This window comes from Macrobrachium rosenbergii, chromosome 44 (assembly GCF_040412425.1).
Source record: "Macrobrachium rosenbergii isolate ZJJX-2024 chromosome 44, ASM4041242v1, whole genome shotgun sequence".
Lineage (NCBI taxonomy): Eukaryota > Metazoa > Arthropoda > Malacostraca > Decapoda > Palaemonidae > Macrobrachium > Macrobrachium rosenbergii.
Genome location: NC_089784.1, coordinates 7180504 through 7203555, shown reverse-complemented (window position 1 = coordinate 7203555; position 23052 = coordinate 7180504). Strand labels below are relative to the sequence as shown.

Below are 23052 nucleotides of genomic sequence, written 5' to 3'. Positions count from 1 at the left end.
ATGGCCGCGAATTCCGTCAAAGAATCAATCCCTTTAAAGGCGCGTTCTACTGGATGCTGGAAATGGGTGGAACCCGAAGGGGTACTTTCTGTTCCCGAAGAATTTACGAACACCAGCAGTTTACGCTGGGTTTCGTATTTATTATTTTAATTTTTTCCTTTAATCAGCTTCAGTATAGCTGCAAAATTACTATTTCAACTTCTCAGTTCAAACAAATGCACTCTGCTTTAAATTTTGCAAGCATAGTTTTTATATTCACGGTATTAAATTGCATGAATTCCCGTTTGTCGTTCAAGTATACACATGCCAACACTGACCACGTCATTACATAGATGCATGCATATATGCATACAGATCTCACGTCTGTATATACAAATAAATACATTCGCACGCAAACTTTTGCGTACAGACACGTAGGATCTTCAGTCTTCTCTCTGAAATCCTTTTGGCAAGAATAAAGCAACAACTTGAAAGTGACAAGATCCTGACGCTTAACGTTTCCTGGCACGAATTCTAGATTTTAGCTGCGAGTGCCTCAGATCTCTGTTAATGTGTAGAAATTAGCGGTTTGCCTGTTTTGCATATCAATAATTGTTAAGTTTCTTTTAGAGATTTTCTTTTTCAGGAACGTCTTTTGGAAATGAGGTGCCTTTGAAAATGCATAAATTCTTTGCTTTCAGATTTATAAACATAGGGCATTTTATGACTAACGTCTTTATGCAGAAATCCGGGAGAGATCCTTGTTACGCAAGACAACGTATGATTGTTTGAAAATTATAATTCGAAAATATTTATATTCATCATTTGGCCTGAAAAACACAGAGGATTTTGCCTGTCTGTTTGAGTTGAATGACGTTATGCTGGCTGATTATATTACCAACCAATAGCAATAACAGTACATGATTCAACAAAGAATGTACTTCTGGAAGACCACTTAAGATATATAGAACACGAACTCGATGTTAAATGACGAAAAGAGATGAAAGAAATATCAGGCAAAAAAAGGTAAAAAAAAAAAAAAAAAATCACGTAAAAGAATGCCTTCTTTTTTGTGAACCAACACAAATCCTTTGAAGTGGCGGAAAGTGCAGGGTCGCACAAGAGTATTGCATTTGTTTTTCCCGGAAGAATCTTCTTAGAATTTCTTCGTTTCTCTGAAATACGCGCCTAGACTGGAAGCTTGCACTCTCGGTTCATAAGATGTGTCTCATGGCGTATCGCTCCAGATTTCATTCGTTGCGGTATTTGTTTATCTGTGTAAACATAAATGATATGAAATGAGATGAATGCTGCTGGGGCCGTGTTCTGATTTCCCCTGGAGACGCACAGTTAAATAAAAATCTTCACTGAGATCAAACGGAAACCTGAATTAAAAAGTGATCTAATAATAACTTAAAAATTATCTAATAATAAGTGAAAAAGTAAGTTAATAGGTTAAAAACAAACCTTTAGTTTCTTTTGAATTTTTCCTAAAATTTGGTCGCCAAATCTACTAACTTTCGGTAGCTGTTTGCTATGAAAGCGGCATTTTAAAAAAAATTTCCTAGTCTACTTTTATTGTACGTGTTATTTATCTCAATTTCTCGGCTATATAATTAAATGACTCGGGGACCAATTTTATTATACGGATCCTATGCATAAAAAACAAATGGTCCTCCATAAAAGTGAAAGTGAGAGAAATGTTCAGCTCTAGCTGATCATCCATAGCACTGCTATATCACTAGCATTCTATCTAATACTCTTCATAAATAATATGCTGCATGATATATAGAAAATCGAAACTGGCATTCTAATTTAACCTAAAGTATAATCGGCTCGTTAATAATTCATTCTGGTTTCTTCCTCTATACATGCTAAGATATTCTAACATTTCACGCACATACAAGTGCACATACACATTTTTTTTTTTTTTTTTTTTGCAAAAGCTGTTCCGCCAATCTGTGGCATATTCGAGCGACCATTAACTTACAATCTATCCAGCACGGGCTCTTGCTTGTAAAAGTTACGACCTTTTTTGTTTTATCTTATGGACGGAAAAGTACATTAGTGATCTTGAAACCTGAGAGATGAATGCTCGAGGATTTTAAGGATGAACCACTTTTGGGGTTCGAAGATTTAAATACAGCATGCATAAATATACAGAATTTTAAAAATATACCTCGATGAATATTCAGATTATAATATCATGTGCATACTATCAACCCAAAATTGTTTATTACAATTCTCTAAAATTTCATATTTCCATGTTTGCAAATAACGTACATAAAAGTGATACTTGATGAAGAGTATCACATTTTTAATACTTATGAATGTCTATGAAATGCAAATATCTAATATTATGTATATATTTTTGTGTGTATACAAAATTATATGCGAGTACATAATCTTAGACCTCAGCCACTAGTTACCATTCCTGGCTCGTGTTGGGCGGAGCCTCAGGGACTTTTATTAAAAGGGGATATTACTTGGGCTAAGCTAAGCGGCAAATTCCCGAGATGTTTTTTTTTTTTTTTGCCATGTCCCTAGGTTAGGTTAGTTTGGAACTACTGTAGTAATTTGGATGTAGGAAACATAATGTGATTATTTTCAAGAAAATTCTATAGTTAGTTTTTAAGGTGTGGCGTCCCCCTTTTTTCAGGGTAAGGGTCGGTACTAGGTTGCATCTCGGGAAAATGCTGACGGGCGCGGTGTATCCGGGGTTTTGGGGGCACGCTATCTGGTCCCCGCTCGGTTGCCTACTGCTCTTCCTACTGGAGGGGAGTACGTGATCCGGATCTTGTCGGTTTCTGGGTGGCGATGCTTAAGGCTTCGGCTAATAAGAAACGGACGTAGTTGCTCAGTTGATAAATGCTCCTTCGATTGGCTTTATAAGGATGGCTTCCTGTGGTGGGAAGCTATAAAATGTTGATGTGTTGCCCCTTAGTTTCTGTGGACCAACATACCCACTTTTGTTGTGAAAGTTACAAATCTCTGGGCATATGAATTTATTTACTCCATTCGTCTATATCTCCTTCTGTCCCCGGGAACGCTGCTATTCTTCATGACTAGGACTGCTATCGGGCTGGGCTTAATGTAAATCTTGGGGTTATCTTCCGATAAGGGGCTCGATGGGGTTGCGCCTCTGTTAACGATTCCTCGTTAGTCGCGGCATCGCGGCACGATCGATGATCGATAACGAGCCTCTCCTCTTACGTCGTCATCATAGGTTAGTAAAATAATCAGTTTTGTTGTTTTAGATGCAGTTTCACGATTTATTAATAACTGACGAATTCGATCAGGTTCGTTGGTTTAGCTTTCTCCATGACGTGCAGTGGGAGAACGCCCTCTTGACATGAGTGCTCACTGTATAATAGGCATCGTCAGCTTCCCTCGTTGTAACGAGGATATCGTCGATGTAAAGCCCATAAATCATCGGTTTCAAGTGTTCTCGGAAGGTCCTCTCTTCGACGGTGGCCATATTATATATATATATATATATATATATATATATATATATATATATATATATATATATATATATATATATATATATATATATATATATTTGCTCAAAGATCCCTAGGGTAATATCTTCGCTACTCCGTCTACTCGCCGAAATGGTTTCCCCGATGGAAGAGGAAAAGGGCCTTCGTATTGCCGGCCTTCAGCACATCTCGTTGGACATCACTGCATATAGAAAAACAGCGGGTTCTTGTCGGGATCGTTTGCATCCAAGGTGCTACAAGAACCAAGAAGATGGACGTTTCTCATATGATGTCGAACACGAGGAGGGAATAGGGATCACTTGTTTATGATGATGCTTTTGTGTGTGTGTAAACGTGAGTGTGCGTCTGTTTGATTCAAGTTCTATTTGTAGATAAACTTATAACTCATACTTTCTACTTTGATTATCATTCCTCATTTTATCTATATTCTTTTCTATATTCATTGGTGATGCATTCCATAAGGCTTAAGAGGTTATGAATACTGTCTTGTTTGATAAGTGGATGCATAATATGAATGATAATGTAATAATAATTACAGCTTTGATCTTCAAACGTCGTTCATGTAGTCCCACTGATTAGCCTTTCAGTTCAAGGTCGTCGCGCTTGCGACACAATCTCTCTGCAATAAAATGCAATGTACGTCCAGATATTTTTTCTAAGTGTAACTCTGTCCCCACCAACAATAATCTGCTAGTAATGAAGTCCAAGTTTAGACTTGCCTTCGTCGCCCACCCGAGCCAACCTCAATCACAGCAGGGGACTATATAGTTATATTCAAAGTGACCTTGGCCTGACCTTCGGAATGTTACGTAAGGTCCCTAAGGTCGGGGTTGATTGTAAAAGCTTAATAAACTCAGCGTTCAGTCTTGAAATCGTTCAGTCTGGGGTTAAGTCTGCGGCCAGCCTCTCAACTATGGCTCCAACACAGACCTGCAGAGCTTCGAGATGGTACTTATCGTCCCTAGCGTAGATACTTACCGTTCCCGTCCTCTCTTCTTTTACTGTCAATTTTGACGGTACGTCGGGGCATGCTGTCTCGACCATTAATACCGTCACTTTTGTCTGTATGGGTAGAGTACTGCTAATGCTAATATATGTCGTTCTTACTCTTGTACTCCGAATATGGTCTCGTATGGTATCGTTTATCACTAAACGATTACTTCAATGTTTTTCCATAAGTACGAGTGGAAGGACAATTCCTCTGGAACAGTCATCTCCTCAACTGAAGCAAGCTAGTTTTTTTTCTTGAAATGATTTGCTTTTGACAACGGAAAAAATTTAGAAAAAACGGAGGTCAACAGCTTCCTGCAAATAGTGTAAGGGGAAAATTTGTTTCTAATATACAAGTAGATTGTAAAGATAAAAAACCCTTATGAAGACGCCATTTTGGTATTGCAGAAGACAAAAAAATAAAGTTGCATCCTATATTTCATTTTGGAAGATTCATCCTGTACTATCCAAAGATGTCAGTTCAAAAGGATATTTTCTCTCGAAAAACGAGAAATTCATATAATTGTCAATTTGTAGCAACGTCAATTAAATGAACTCTTTTTGTGGAGAGAAAAACGATTCAAGTAATATTACATTAAATATTATTAACCTCAATATGTACAATCTTATTGAGAGAGCATAAGAGCATATAAATTAATTGTTTAGTGAGTTTCCTCAAAATAAGATACGGCAAAACTTCCAAGAAAACAGAAACTAACAGCAAAAGTATAATTAGATGACATTTGAAGGGTAGCAGTAAAATAAAAAAAAAAAAACTGACTTCTAAAGAACGATCCCCAATCCCTACTTGTGTTCGACATCACATGAGAAACGTTCATCTTGACGATTCTTATTGTATGTATCAGAAATCCACTGATGCCATTAATTCAGTGTTATACAAAAGCTTAATACTGTCTCTGGGATGAAGGTAGCTTATCCGTATTCATAATTCTTTGTGTTACATAGTCATCAAAGGGACGTGGTGACCATTATAAGGTGGCTCCTCTTTTACACGAGAGTCACTGCCTTTATTACGGTGTTGTGTGTGTGTGTTTTTTTTTTTTTTTTTTTTTTTTTAAACATGGGTCAGAAACAGGATGACTAAATGTCGTCCTTTCCCTTTTGGATCAGAAGCACTTGCCTTATCTTTGGGTCTGACATCAGACGATTTATTTTAAGGAATGTTTACAAGTTTTCTTTGCGTACTAATCAGAGGTACATGATTATTAATATTGGCCCTCTGCTTTCGGATCATAGGCACTGTCTTTCTCTTTCGGTCTGACCGCAAAAAATTCTTCGCATAGTCATCAGATCTATGATGAATACAATATCGTCACTCCTTTTGGGAACAGATGCATTATCGTTCTCTTTCAGTTTGTTATCAGACGATCTATATGTTGCCAGTGATTACAAGAATTCTTTGCGCAGTCACCAGATACATGACGACCATAATATCGTATTGTCTTGATGCACTGTGCCTATTTTTGTTTGTCATCAGGCGATCTTTTTGCTGGCTACGATCCCAGAATCTTCGTAAAGTCATCAAAGAGATATAAAGACTATAATACTGTCGTCTTCACTGTCGAGAAGAGGCACTGGCTTTTGTTTAAGGCTGTTTTCAGACGGACGAGTTATTTGTCGGGAATGGTTACATGTGTTATTTTCGTCTGCCTTCTCTTTGGATGGTTCTGGCAAATTCAGCTTGTTCTCTAGGAAAACTTCTTAGATTTTGATATTGTTTGGTCAGGTGATCCTAGCCATGTATCAAACTGATGCAGAGTTTTGCAGTATACATATATATGGGGTGGAAAACGGTGGAACCATGAAAAATGTAGTCCCGTTAATGGTAAATATTTTGATAGACTGTTATGGAAAACAAACAAATATCTATAGTAGAAGTTGTATCCATATCACGAAGATTAAAGTACTGACTGATAGGAATGAAAAAAAAAACCCTCCTACCCAAAACATCGACCGGTTAGTTTTATCCTCACTCTTAATCCTGTTGACTCCAAAAAAGAGAAAAATTAACAACTACAATTCGTTATTCACACACAGGTGATTTAAGATATGCTTTCTTCGCATGTGTAATGGATATTAACTGATAAATGTGATTCTTTTAACTACTCCTTTTCTAGTATGGATAAAAATCTATTTAAATTTCCTACCATGTTTGCCTTAAACTGACATTTTCATCATTACTATGAAAGAACCAGATGTATGACGGAAATATCTATAAACCTCTTTGAGTAGATAAAGGTGGAATTTAATTGCAAAACAGTCATACCTTTTAGCCCTGGTTGCTAGGAAGACGGAAACCCTCGTCCAGGTGTGTTTACCAGCATGGACATTATTTATAATCAAAGCCTAGAGATGTGTAATCGTGGAACTTAAGGGAATTCCAGCCCCATATTTCTACTCCTAATGTTGCAGCAGCAGCTTCGGCTCCACCTCCTCCTTCTCCTTCTCCTCCTCCTGCCTGAATTTGTCCAAAGCATTTTAGTTTCCCGATGTCAGGAAAAAAAAAAAAAAAAAAAAGTTAGGCCCAAACCATCTCGTCGTTAAACTTTCTTTTGTACGTCTCCCTTTGTTTAAACTTTTTAATATTTTTGCTTAGTTCTTCCCCGTAATGATACCGCATGTGACTGTTACAATGGCTTCTCTCCACAGAGAATTGATGATAAAAGGCATTCTATTTCTCGCAATCAGAATGCGTGCAAGACCCATGCAAACGAAATGTAAAGTGGTGGATCGGGCGCATGAGCGCTCTCACCCTTCACATCACTTTCTTACAAGGCACCTCTCAAGTTTTCTTGGTATTAAAGTCGTGTCGTTTCCGATGATTTAGACATCATTATCACTCTGATGATTCAGACACCATTATCATTCTGATGATTTAGACATCATTATCATTCTGATGATTTAGACATCATTATCATTCTGATGATTTAGACATCATTATCATTCTGATGATTTAGACATCATTATCATTCTGATGGTTTAGACATCATTATCATTCTGATGATTTAGACATCATTGCCATTCTGACGATTTAGACATCACTATTCTGATGATTTAGACATCATTACTATTCTGACAATTTAGACATCACCATTCTGATGATTTAGACATCATTACCATTCTGATGATTTAGACATCATTACCATTCTGACAATTTAGACATCACCATTCTGATGATTTAGACACCATTACCATTCTGACGATTTAGACACCATTACCATTCTGATGATTTAGACATCATTACCATTCTGATGATTTAGACATCATTACCATTCTGATTTAGACATCATTACCATTCTGATGATTTAGACATCATTACCATTCTCATGATTTAGACATCATTACCATTCTGATTTAGAAATCATTACCATTCTGATGATTTAGACATCATTATTATTCTGACGATTAAGACATCACCATTCTGATGATTTAGACACCATTACCATTCTGACGATTTAGACACCATTACCATTCTGATGATTTAGACATCATTACCATTCTGATGATTTAGACACCATTACCATTCTGATGATTTAGACACCATTACCATTCTAACGATTTACATCATTACCATTCTGGTACTTATCAGAGTAAAAGTGTGTTTCCTATGCCAGAGCCATCAAAATCACCAGGAAGGGTTTTGAACACAATAGTGACGTTAACTTATGACGTCATGAGGCTCCACCCACAGTGAAGAAGTTTACATATGGGGAAAATGTCTCTTCACTGCGGCTCTATCCACTTGCTTATGACATATTCACTAATTAATATTAGCACCCATACTAGGTTTCAGCAATATCCATGATGGCGAGCAGGATTTGTCGTCATTCCCTTGATAGCATTATCATTCTCAATAATTTTATTATTATTATTATTAAGTGGAGGCTTCATCACAACTCCCACAGCAGTTGTTGTAACTAAGTTGTTAGCTTAGAATTCTTCCATTTTCTTGATATTTGTATTGTTTCTACTTTACAAGTAATTCAATGTATGTAATTCATCCACATAACGAACCAGTCTACAGCTCATTTGTTAGATCTACATCTATTTAGAGCGGGAATACAAAAAGACAATCCGTTTTGTTTTACCTCAGGTTTCGACACTTAAGCGTTCTATTTGCTGCAGCAAGAGATGAGTGTTGTCAAGTAACTATTTCCCACTATAGAAATAATTACCTATTCACGCTATAGTAAATCTTTCCAGGGGTCTTCTTGCTTGTATACAAAGTGGCAAGCCGCAGCACAAATGCAGTCCTACATCGCTGCCAGACGCACGATTATGGATAAGTTTAACCTTAAATAGCATAAAAATTACTGAGGCTAAAGGGCTGCAATTTTGTATGTTTGATGATTGGGGGGTGGATGATCAACATACCAATTTACAGCCCTCTAACCTCAGTAGTTTTTAAGATCTGTGGGCGGACAGAAAAAGTGCAGGCAGAAAAAAGTGTGGACGGACAGACCAAGCCGGCACAATAGTTTTCTTTTACAGAAAACTGAAACTGATATTGCAAATCTATAAAAAATTTTTAATAGTACTCAATCTCGACACATTTTATTTCATTACAAAACATGGAAACGGGAAGAGGGTAGGGGAGGGAGGGGGAGGGGGAGGAGGAAGAGGATGGGAGGGAGAAGGGGAAGGGAGAGGGGAGAGGGAAGGGACACACGCAACACACACTATACATATATACATGTGTAGAATCTACTGGTCACTTTTTACCAGATAGTGACAAGCATATCCAAAAAAGCGTGAAGAATTCGAGAAGTTAAGAGGGCATTGTGGCTATTATACTTACAAACGCACACACACACACACACACACACACACACACATATATATATATATATATATATATATATATATATATATATATATATATATAAATATACATACATATATTAACTTTATCATATACACAATTGTTCTGTGCATTAGTAGAATTACTAAAAGGACCTCATTCAAACTGGATGGTATTTAACGGAGTTTTTATTCTGAATAAAAACTCCGTTAGATACCATCCAGTTTGAATGAGGTCCTTTTAGTAATTCTACATATATATATATATATATATATATATATATATATATATATATATATATATATATATATATATATATATATATATATATATATACATATAAATATATATATACTTTAAAGCTTTGTGTAAAAATATCAAATCTCTTTATTTATGAAATTAACATATTCACACGAACACTGGCCGGCTACTCCCTAAACCGTAAAATATATTCATATAAAAATCCCAGTGACAGTGTTATTGCCGAATGATATTCACAAGTTGGTCAATCTTCCGCACGAATTCAATTTTTACTATTGCTATCTGATGGCGTTCTCATGCACCATGAATGATTTGTTTTCTATTTATACATAATAATACCACTGCTTCATTCTGTTTTAAATATTCAGAGTTTTGGCTCCACTGGATGTCGGTTTTAGTATCTTACAGCCTTAAGACTGCTACATTCTATTACTAACATCTTTCTGAATTGCTGTTATTTCATAATTTTCATATAATAATAATGAACCATACGCAACCCTAGAGATAAGTTATTTCCATCTAAGTCTATGCATATACTGTACAATGCCGTATATGGTAACCTTAGCTGATAAATACACAGCTAATAAAAGAGCAATTCACGTTATCATGTTTCTCTCTCTCTCTCTCTCTCTCTCTCTCTCTCTCTCTCTCTCATAAAAAGGATTCTCATGTTTCATCTAGATCCCGGTGAGACTGTAGAGTAAATGGAGAAAGACAAAAAAAAAAAAAATTACTGTTTTTACCACTCTAAAGACGAAAAAATCAATCAATCAGTATTGTAGCACATTTTATGAAGAAAAAATAATATATCAAATGTACCTGAATTAAATGAGACATTCTTATTTGTTCTTCATTGTTGCTGCAATGATCCAAGATGATGAGGATGACAGTGGCACGATGATTCGATATAATGCCTACGGTGAGTTGATGATGCAGTAGGGGCTATTGTGTAGGTATTGCGATGATGTGTTAGGCTTAGGGTTGTTGGCATTTGGGAACTGTCGATAATGGAGACTTCTTTCTTTCTTACCTAAGGAAGAGTATTGTGATAGGGAGTTGTCGCTTTTGCCTTTTGATTCATCGGATATGAACTACATACACTTCATTGGTTTGTTTGTCATACGTGTCACTTTAATGCTGCGTTCGATCATTGTATTGCAAACCACGATTTTCTCCTTTGACACTGTTTGTTCGTCGGAACATTGCCCAACTTTCTGAGTGTCCACCTAGATGGGTCATCTTCAGCTTTTTCTTCGTCCTCATCGCCTTTGTAGAGGACTTTTCCCCACGATTTTACTGTCAGGGTCAGCAGCAATCGCTGCTCCAACATCTCGAATGTATGCCACGTGTAAGAAGCCTCGACCATGGCTTCGACTCACCTCATAACACCCTGGTTGAGAAAATGAAGCAGTGCAGATATGTTTTGCGACAAAAATACCACTCAAACATTTTCATTTTCAATGTTGTCTGACTGCGGAAGGCCAATTGCATTATCTATAATCAAGAAAACCTCGAATGGCAACCCTGTTAAAATTTCCCTTAGTACTTCGCCACTTCAGGGATGAAGCACTGGTGGAGACATTCATCGAAAACACTACGTAACCAATGCCCTGGGGACTGTATTGCCATAAAGCAGGAAGATAACTCTTGTTTTTGTGCATGAGAGTGAAAAGGTTCAGTATGCTGTAAACAATCATAGTCATTATCATACGTCATAAAGTAACAATTTTAGTCCGTGTTTTGATGCTTTGAAGCCTGGTGCCAGTTTTGCAATTTTATGGACATGGATTCTCTCGGGAGTCTTTAAAAAACATTAATAATTTTCTTTTACCACTGCCAAAAACCTGAAAATAGCTTTCTTGTCAGCAGAAGTAGCCTCTCCAGTAACTTTCATAAGCTTCATATTGTATCCACTTCTGAACCTAAACAACCATCCCTCGATTGCTGTCCTCTTCTGTTCCGTGTTCTTTTCTTTTTTACTGTGTCAAGTTGTCTTTAATAGACATCCTTTCCCGATATATATATATATATATATATATATATATATATATATATATATATATATATATATATATATATATATATATATATATATATATATATATATATATATATATATATATATATATATATATATATATATTTTTTTTTTTTTTTTTTTTTAACGGATGCTTCAATTTCCTGATATTAAAATTCGTTTAGAATAATGAAAATTTTCCAAACAAAAGAAGGAAATAAAATATTTTGTATCAGCTCACAGTTCAGTCCAAAGTGTTATCCTGGCAGACGGAAGGAAATGTTGGGTTGTTGGTATTTACTAATGATACAATGCTGATTGGGACTCGTGAAGAGAAGCTGCAGACACTAGTAAAAGGGTTAAGCTTTTGCAAAGACATATTTGAGAATAATAACTGAATGTTGTTATGAAAGATGGAAGAATATATATATATATATATATATATATATATATATATATATATATATATATATATACGAGTATATATATATATATATATATATATATATATATATATATATATATATATATATATATATATATATATATATATATACACACCTTTGAAGAAACACACTCAAAGGTATAATATAAGGACTTTCATTATATGCTGGACGTGCTTTTTCCAGATCTTGAGAGTTCTTCTTTAACTTCCGATTGCCGAGTAAAAAATGAATGTCATCAATAATTTTACTGTATAATAATAACTCTGCCTCGGTATCGTTTTAAAGGAACTAAAATATCGGTTTCTGTACGTCATGAACTAAAAAGTAATGTTTATAGTAAAACATTAAGTAAACAGAGTCCAAAGTCCACTGAGCAGGCGTTCCAAGCAGAGCTACAGACAATGCAATTCCATCATCATCTTTTCTTGGAGGGGGTCCTTGAGATGATATTACCAAGAGATCTCATCAAAGCTTATAAGAGCAAAAGCATATCCACAAAACATTGTCAAACGTCAGTATGTCCTTTAACGTTATTTATGATCGAAAGGAAAAAAAAAAAGTAAAAAATGCGCCGAAGTTTCTTCGGCGCACTCCAGTTTTCTGTCCGGTGGTGGCCTCAGCCATTTGAAAATCAGCCAGGGTCCGGTGGTGGCCTATGTTGTAGGTACCTCTAGCGCTGCCAGAAGTGCGATTATGGTTAACTTTAATCTTAAATAAAATAAAAACTATTGATGCTACAAGGCTGCGATTTGGTATGTTTGATGACTGGAGGGTGGATGATCAACATACCAATTTGCAGCCCTCTAGCCTCAGTAGTTTTTAAGATCTAAGGCGGAGAGAAAAATTGCGGACAGAAAAAGTGCGTACGGACAGACGAAGCTGGCACAATAGTTTTCTTTTACAGAAAACTAAAAAGTCGTGCAAATATCTACCTCATTTCACTCTCTTCCTGGTACAAAGAGAGGAAATTCTGATGTATTTCCTGATTTTATGGAACCTCATCAGGCACAAATGAACCTTAACGGACGCATTAAAAAGGACAATGTCTATTTCTATTTGGTGGGCAGCCATTGCCAGAATGTCATTCAGTTAAAAGGCCTCTGAATAACCCCGTTCATATTCTTCACTTACACTCGATGGTTCTGCCGCTGGATTTCGCAAGACCTCAGAAAACCTGATGAGAAGGGAAGACTTTTCTTTTCGGAATAAATTGAGAAACCCCTGGAGTTGAAAGATTGCATGAATTAGGTTCCCTCAGTCCCATCTCCATTCGGTGTCAGGTTTCGGGAGAAATTTAAGTTTGGTGAAAACATTTGCGCCCTGCTTTCTCTCTTTGCATGACTGCAAACCTGCTCCCTTCTTTGCTTTTACGGAAGGGAAGTGGGAACGGGGGGAGTGCCTATCTATTAGGAGTAGTTTAATACAATTTGAAATATGCATTTGTACATCTGTTACTAATGAAAATTCTCTCTCTCTCTCTCTAAAATTTCAATATTCGATTGTCTTTTTGGCACCTGCTGCAGGGTACAAACGCTCCACGTTATTTCGAATATATTCTAATTTGCTATGTAGAACTCTTATAATCATCATCGTTAATGAACACACATTTTTTAGGATGCGAGTAAAAGGAAGCCCTTAACTCCACTAGCAAACCACTCGCGAATAGGATGCCCAGAAGTAATTTAAGTGATGCCTAATCTATGATGAGATGAATATTGCAAAATTAAGCAAACCACAGACATGCATGCACACAACACAAACACACACATATATATATATATTATATTTTATATATATATATAAATTACAAACACACACAACACACACACATATATATATATATATATATATATATATATATATATATATATATATATATATATATATATATATATATATGTGATTAAAGTAATTTAGTGATGTTTTGTGACGGATTACTTACGTTTGGGCATTAGCGCATCATTATTGTTTGTTAAGTATTGCCAATAAGCAAATGGACACGAGGGTTCACTTTTAGTAATCTGTTAAAGAAAGCTATTGAGATGGCTATTTATCTGTCCGTCCGCACTTTTTCTGTAAGCTCTCAGATCTTGAAAACTACTGAGGCTAGAGGGCTGCAAATTAGTGTGTTGATCATCCAGCCTCCAATCATCAAACATACCATACTGCAACCCTCTAGCCTTGGTGGTTTTTATTTTATTTAAGGTTAAAGTTAGCCATAATCGCGCGTCTGGCACCGCTATAGGTGCCAATAACACAGGCCACCACTGAAAGTTTCATGGGTGGCGGTTGAGAGTTTCATGGGCCGTTGCTGAGAGTTTCATACAGCATTATACGCTGTATAGAAAACTCGATTGCGTCAAAGAAACTTCGGCGCATTTTTTAACTGTTTATCTTGTCAGTGATTCTAAAGCAATAAAGCCATTCATTCTAATTTAATGCGTTACTCGTAATTACTGTCCTTATTCTCCTATTCATGGATGGAAACGTTCATCCGTGTGTTGAATTACCTTAATATATTTATTATATAAGTTTGCGTTATGAAATATAAATAATTATTTCCAGTATTTGCGTCATGTCATCTAATTTCATAATTCTTTGTTAAAGTAGAAAAATAATTAGCCATAACAATAAATTATTTCGGTGTTCTTTTACAACATACTGTACAAGAGAATGAAAGAACTACAGAAACTGTATTTCAGTATGACATTATTTTTAGATTGTCAGTGACTGTACACTAAATTACACGACCTACGCAATCTATATGTAAATGATGCTTTCACATCTAGCTTTCACTTTAGGTTTCTGCTCAAAATAAGTTTTTTGGTTGTAAACGAAAGACAATAATCCAATATATGTTGTGTGTGTGTGTATGTGTGAGAGAGAGAGAGAGAGAGAGAGAGAGAGAGAGAGAGAGAGAGAGAGAGAGAGTCGTGAATTTGATTTAATGGTCTCCAAGCTGACCTGACCAAAATGTGTAACGTAGAAAAAATGGACTTCGAAGTTACCACACTGGAAAAATTTTGATGTTATTCAATGGAAATCACATTTACCAGTCGAACAACTCTTCGGTGATGCCAGTCACTCAGCATACAAAGAAGAGAACCAAATAAACACAAAGATGGGCCACCATCGAAGATCACCGACATAATAAGCAAACATCAACTCGACTTTCAAAAATATCACAACTCTATGAAGCTTGAGAGGAAGAGAGGGGTCCACGAAACAACTGCTAACGTCATCTTCGCGAAGGTAGGAACGAAACGAGATGAAAACATAAAAGAAAAAGCGAAGATTTAAGAACTTTCGCATCACTCCCCTCGGACGATAACAAACAATCGCCCAGTAACGATATCTGATAACTCGATTTTGAATCTAAAAGCGATTCTGGAAATCATTGTGTCTGTAATATGAGATTCGACCTTAGGAACATACTATTTGCTACTCATCCGGGTATGCTATCGACTACGTTTTATCACATAGTTTATAGCTTTTAATTACTGCGGTATACGCCCTACTTATTTATCTCTCTATCAGTCTGCTAATAATCAATATTTGTGCGTGTAAATAAGGATTAACTAGAACGCGGCGTAATTTTTAACATATGAAGTCAATACTTAAGCACTTCACAGCATAATAAAAAGCATATGTAGGTCAATTTAAACACTAGACCAATTAAAAACACGTAATCTTAACGGAATTACGATGTGAAGAGCAGAGGCATGAGTTAACATTCATTCCAAATTAACTGCTTAAAACCGAGAGGGAAAAAAACCTTACGGAAGCAAGTCTTCAAAGGGAAATAAGGCATATATATATATATATATATATATATATATATATATATATATATATATATATATATATATATATATATATATATATATATATATATATATATATATATATATATATATATATATATATATATATATATATATGTATGTATATGTGTGTGTATTATTTTCCTTAATCACCCTCTGGCGGACCTGTCTTAGATCCGCCAGAGGGGATTAAGAAAATTCAACCTGAGTTGCCGCGTCAGTTGCGCCAACATTCAACCATGACCCACCTCGACATGATTCAAGAGTTATGACTAAGTAGCTATGTTTGCATCTTATTTTCTTATTTACGGAGAGTGCGTGTTGGAGCAATATAATTCAGTCCACTTTGTCAAGGGACTTCATTTATCGATTGTTTAACTATCTAATTAAACACAAACGCTCTATGTCTCTCGAGCATTTTCGACTTGCTAAGGAGAAATGATTCAAAGTGATTCAATGCATGTCGACGTGACGATTAAACCAATCCTGAAAATACTGCGATTTGGTTTGTTCATTTTAAACACTAAGATTGCATCGATGGCATCAAATAACGGATGCTGAAGTTTAAAGGAACGCAAATTTAATCTTCCCCGCAATTTATGTCCAGTTTGGAAATATGAAAGTGGTTGATTTGTATAAGGCGTCTGGGAGTTATAAAACAGATCACTGGTAGGAAGACAAGAAGTAATTATAAAACAGAAAAAGCAGGGAAGGAAGCAGTGTGTAAAAGACTGAGAAGAGACTTCGAGTGTCAATGGAAAGAACTGCTGAGACTCATCTCCAGGAAGTAAAGTTTTGACGCTGAATGTCAACGAAGAAAGGTTTTTCAAACTTTTTGCACAGCTTACGTGGCGTAAGAGGAGCTGGGAACGTAAGACATGTAGAGACATATAAAAGAAATGGTAAACAGATTACTGCAGGTGAAATGTTGGATCAGGGTGTTTTGAGAAGGCTCAGTCATGCGGAAAGACTGGAGGAAAAGAGGTTGGTAAAGAGTTTTGATTTGGAAGTGCTGGGGGAGGAGAGGCCGAATATATTAAATTTTTACTAGACTGTGTGGAAGATGTAATGGAAAGGAGGGGCTTTAATATCCACAAGCATGACTGTGTGTACAGGAGAGCTGCAGTAGTACGTCTAACACCACTGATAAGCCTCAGGTGTTGCGTAAGATGCAGCTTTTGTTGAATATATCAACTGAAATGAATTCTTTCAATTCTCAGTGGCTAAAAGCATGCATATTACACTTACCATTGTCTTGTTTTTTTCTCTGAAACCACACCCTGTTAAGGGGATTCACCTTATATATATATGTGTGTGTGTGTGTAATGTCTATCTGTTTTGTGTGTGTAACCTCTGTATCATGCTAGTAAATAAATTCCAAGTTTAGACATGTCGTCCAGCACAAGGATAGCCTCTCTCACCACCTGCCACCCGTATAGGTATGCAGAATTAAGGTAACTTGGGAAAAGCTCTAGGACAGTTCACAACATCCCTAGGTATATTATTATACTGTCATCGTTTTTGACACGGCACAGAGACGCATTTTATACATACCTACATGCGTACATACATATATATACACATATATACATACATATATATGTACACACATATACAGTACAGTATATATATATATATATATATATATATATATATATATATATATATATATATATATATTTAATTTTTAATGATTACACACACATATATATATGTATATATGTATGTATATGTGTGTATGTATGTATATATATGTGTATGTATGTATGTATATAATCATTACAAGCTTGACTCTCGTTGGGTGGCAACGACGAGCTTCCATTTCTATGGAGGGATTCGAACCATCACATTTGACATTACAGTGAAGCAGTTTTAATACCCCAAGCAATTATTTGACGTCAGTTGTTTCGAATCCCTCCTCGGAAGAAACAGCTTCCTCATTCATTAATAATTCAGTTTCAAGGCTTGTAGTGGTATGCATAACCAAAATCTGCTAGGAAAATGAGAAGTGGTCATTGTAGCTATTAAATATACGTACATATCTGGTGAAAATCACTAAAGGATTCCATAAACACACACACACACATATATATATATATATATATATATATATATACATACATACATAAATATAAATATATTTATATAAATATGTAATTATATATAAACATATATACATAGAAATATAAATATATTTATATAAATATTATATATATATATATATATATATATATATATACTTGGAATTTATTTACTTTTCAGGTGTCATACAGATATGCCACTACTCAAAATCTACATTTATCGTAACATTCTCGCGAAAAATAATAACCTACTGGAATGCCCCTGAGTCCTCTGACTGAGTGGGAAAGTCAGGGACTTATCGGTAAAGAAAAATTCCATAATGGATAAGGGCATCAGGTAAAGCGCGAAGGATATGAAAAGAAAAAATCCTTTCAGGTGTCTGGGCCCAAATGAAAAAGTTAAATCACTCTGCATCAACACACTGCCTATTTTTTTAACGACTGTATACAATATAAAATTTAAAAAAAATGTGGAATAAAAATAAAATCGTATTAAAATGTTAATAATTTCTGTAACTGATATTTGAGTGCATACCTCTTCCCTACTTTTCTTGCAGTTTAAGATCCATATAAAATCTTAAAACAATAAAATAAAATAAAAATATAAATTCATAGCACCGTAATATAAATAACAATTCAATTACCAATGATAATGAGACACCATCCAATTAATTTTTCAAAAATGAAATGAAGGCAGAAAAATTGACGCATTAATAACAATTCTGTGCACTGAAAGTTTGTCTAAATAATGATGATTTTACGAATTTCATTTTATTGTTTTTCATGACATCTAACACTCATGCACTCTTACACACCTACGTGTGCGAACAAACGGCAAAATCTTGATCACGCATGACTGCTCCAATAAACGATTGTTCACTCAAGGAACAGAAATTTACTGTAACTGGAATGAATGTCTACCACAGACACCGATCTGAAATTACCAAGATTATTTTAGCGTGTTGCGGTTATCTTATAATGGCAAAAGCCTTTTGCTTGAATTACCCAGAAAATGAAATCCATTGTAAGCAAAACAAGTAAAACAATTGGAGTTTTCTGTATAGCATATAATGCTGTATGAAACTTTCAGCCACGACCAGGCAGCGCTCAGTTGCTCCACAGATGCGGTTAAATGGTGCTTCGGCGACGCCTCCGGAAAGCCCTGCCAGACGCACGATCCATGGCTAACCTTAACCTTAAAAACTACAGAGGCTAGAGGGCTGCAATTTGGTATGTTTGATGATTGGAGGGTAGATGATCAACATACCAATTTGAAGCCCTCTAGCCTTAGTAGTTTTTAAGAAAAAGTGCGGACGGACAGACAAATAGCCATCTCAATAGCTTTCTTTTACAGAAAACTAAAAAAATATAACTTTTTTTTTTTACTCTAAATTTCATTTCCCCGCAATCGTCTTTAAATATGCTCAAGATGCAATTAATTTTCTTGCTGCTGATTGCACGCACTTAAATAACTAACACAGATTTCGAAATGGAATATAGTGTTAGTGCAAAGATAAAGAAGTTTTAATAAGCCACTCTGACTCTCAACAATACGCATTTGAATGATTTCAGAAGCAAGAAATTTAAATGTTATTTAAATATAAGATAGAAATTGTACCTGTTATCAGGTTTCTTTGAATACATTCGCCTCCCATGTGTAAGTCTCCTCTTCCAGTATTGAGAGAGAGAGAGAGAGAGAGAGAGAGAGAGAGAGAGAGAGAGAGAGAGAGAGAGAGAGAGAGACTACCATTTGGATATCATTTGAGCTGTGTAAGGGCAGAAAGTTGAGTAGGTATGTAACTGCCTGATATCAAGCCCAAATCCCGGAGAAAAGGTTAAGCGTAATGTCCCTGCCTTGCACATAAAAAACTTTTATTGGAACTTGAAGCATATTTTATGAGTCTCTTACATGTAGCATTGGGTCACTGTGGAGCTCCAGGATGCTATTTTATCTTCCTTAGTTTTGTTCGGTTTTGGACTATATCTATACACAAAATTTAGTATTTCTCTTTACGAAAGAAAATTGATTGACGCTTGTTTTGAAACGGGGGCTGCAACGGCTGTCTCTAACATTTCACAAATTATAAATAGGGAATGGTAATATCCCCAATATCAAAATCATACTCAAATCGTTTGATCATTCCCATGTCATTGCACCTCTTCTTAATTCTATTTTCATCAAAAAGGCTTTTTTTCTTTGGAAGACTGAAAGGCAATTTTGACATGAGAACGTGCGCGCAAAATAGTGATAATGCTAACACAAACAATATGAGCTTCCAATTACCTCCCTTTACATGTTGCGCTGTGATGCTCTCGCCCAAAATGCGTTTCCTTCTACCAAAGAAGTCGAGAAGATCTCAGAACCCTTTCAGAAGTTCTTCTACAGCATATAAGATTCATGGCTTTTTAAATCTTTTTATTCCTTTCTACGAATGCCATCTCAACGGAAAAGAAAAGGTTACAATTCCATTATACTTTCCTCTCGTAAATCCTCTTCTGGATTACAAAGGGTCCGTGAGCTCATACCGAAAAAAGACCAGACTGCCTGTGTGTCTCGTTCCCTTTCACATCTGAACTTGTCTCACACGTGTCTAAATCTAAGAAATACGAAAATGCCGAGTAACTTTTATTACTATTATTATCATTATTACTATTACTGATTCAATGGCTTATATTTGTTATAACCATTCTTTATTAAAATGTGTAAATCATGATCCTGCAAATCAATCTAACAGCATGCGCTTTTGTGAAAAAATTAAAAGATAACAATAGAGAAATAAGTAAAGGCAGACCAATCAACTGATAAACGTTATCATGGATAGATAATAAAAATAATGAAACCTACTGGAATTGTGCACGACAGTTCTCAAATACCGCAAGGAAAATTCATGATGCTGAGCACTAGTCTACTCTTTATAAACTTTTAAAAGTTATTTTTTTTTCAAAGACATAAGCTCTGGGCATTTACTATTTACAGAAAACCCGGGAGAATTAAAGAGATCGTTAACTTTTGGCACAGTGCCAACAGAGTAAAAACCGTTTGACTTGAGGGAAGTTTAAAGTTTGGCCAACATTCTCATGAGTCTAAGGTTGTCTAAGAAGTCTGCAAATGCATTTTAGATGGATGTTTTGCATAAAATGATTCTTGTATTAGTTATATTATGTTGCCGCGCTTTACCTGCTCTGAAATGCACACACACACACACACACACATACATACATATAACATATACACATATATACACACATATATATATATATATATATATATATATATATATATATATATATATATATATATACAGTATGTATGTATGTGTGTGTGTGTATGTTTGTGCATGCAATTCTTTCGTACATCACGAATCACTGTAAATCTTACCCGGCCATGAGGAACTATGCTAACTTTAAAAAAAAAATGAAACATGCTTGATAACTTACTGGTGACAAGACTGAAATTATATTTTTGGGGTTAGTAATAAAATCCGTTCATTACACATGTTTCCATCTTACCCCATTAACAACATGAAAAAGAAAACGATGACGGGTTCATGCACTTACCTTGCAGTACTCCCAGAGATGCACCACATTTTTCTTGTGGAAATCATATCTCAAAGGACTTGAAGCTTCTGAAATATAAAGACAATGGTAGCAATATGAGAACAAAATCAAAATTTTATTACATTAAATTTGGTAGTTTAATGCATATACATCTACATGCTAACACTTTGGTGTCTTACTTTAACCTATGGCACAAACCATGCACAAAGTACCTACTAAAAAGTTTTATAGCTTTCTCAAAAGTAAAAGTTTTAATCAGTTTAAAGCAAGACAATGATTTACTATATCTAGCTTTTCGGGTTAGCTTCCTTCTTATAATGTTTTCTGAAAAATCATTTAGGTTTTTTGTTAGTTCATTTACTTTATAAGTCTTTCCGTCTCAATTATACTTGTTTGTTTGCTCTCTTCTATTGTTAACAAACTTCTGAAGCAATTTCCTATACCAAGGATAAAATTTTCTCATAAACTGTTTTTCTCTTGGTTCAGCATCGGAATCTGAATAGAGAAGGTACACTTTTCTAAATAAAGAAGGCACATTTTTCATGATAAAGTCTCCATCGATTTGATGTAAATTTAGCGAAAAATGCGTTAAATTCTGAACCGGAAAAACAACTGAATACAAATCACACGCGCCAGTAATCTATGTCAAGCCGGAAGTTTCACATGATAAGCTATTTTGATCGAGACCGCTCTCCCACAAGGCAAAAAGACGTTCGGGAATGATAGACCTTGTTGAATATATGGACCCTTATTGACGAATCACCCCATTTTCGTTGTGAAAACCAAAGACGCAGATAAAATCTGGAATGTATTTTGCGGAATATTATGAATAATATTAATAAATGATCAGACCTTTATTTGAGCATTTCTCTTGAATTTAGCAGCAGTTAGGTAAGAAGATGACATGGTAGATGCTAGAAAAAAAAATAAAGTATTTTTTGCACATCATATAGAGAGAGAGAGAGAGAGAGAGAGAGAGAGAGAGAGAGAGAGAGAGAGAGAGAGAGAGAGGTAAAATTTGTAGGTCCTCCGAACAGCTTGTTAAGACACCCAGACGACTCCAACGGATATTTATCTACCCAGACTGAGCTCTAGTCTAGTAACCCGCCTCTAAATTTTTCTTAAGAGACAACACGTTGATAGGGAGAAGAAATTATGTAGGCCAAACCCACGAGTGCTATCAGTTGTAGGAAGTAAATTATTCTTTGGATCCTCACAATTGAGAGCCACAGTCATCACAAGTCTTGGAAACTCCCGATTCGCTTTTGAAAAGCCGATAAAAAAGCAAAACTTTATCAAAACAGACAGCAAAATAAGAAAAGACATATAAATAAAAGGAAAAGAAAGAAAAAAGATAGATTTTTAGGAAGAGGTCGAGAAAGGAAAGGCTGTTTAAACTGAAGATCGGTTGCAGAAAGAAGATTAAGTAAAAACCATTACTTTCTTAAATGATAAGAAACCTGGTTATAAAAAAATGAACAATAGTAAAGATATTAAATTCTAAACATGAACATGAGCAAATGTTTTTACATTAAGGAATCTAGTGTTTTGGAAAGCGGACAATAACT

The 23052-nt window shown here is 35.4% G+C and overlaps 2 protein-coding genes across 5 annotated transcripts in view; one reads left to right on the top strand and one right to left on the bottom strand.

Annotated features, from left to right (window-relative positions):
- The window catches only part of LOC136829302 (uncharacterized), a 516924-nt gene that overhangs the window by 294873 nt on the left and 198999 nt on the right, over nt 1-23052 (bottom strand). For all 3 annotated transcript variants that reach the window (XR_010850349.1, XM_067087659.1, XM_067087661.1), the window contains one exon: nt 21485-21552. The gene's annotated coding sequence lies outside the window, so the exon portion shown is untranslated. The remainder of the gene's footprint in view (nt 1-21484; nt 21553-23052) is intronic.
- The window catches only part of LOC136829298 (uncharacterized), a 135893-nt gene that overhangs the window by 30835 nt on the left and 82006 nt on the right, over nt 1-23052 (top strand). The window lies entirely within an intron of this gene.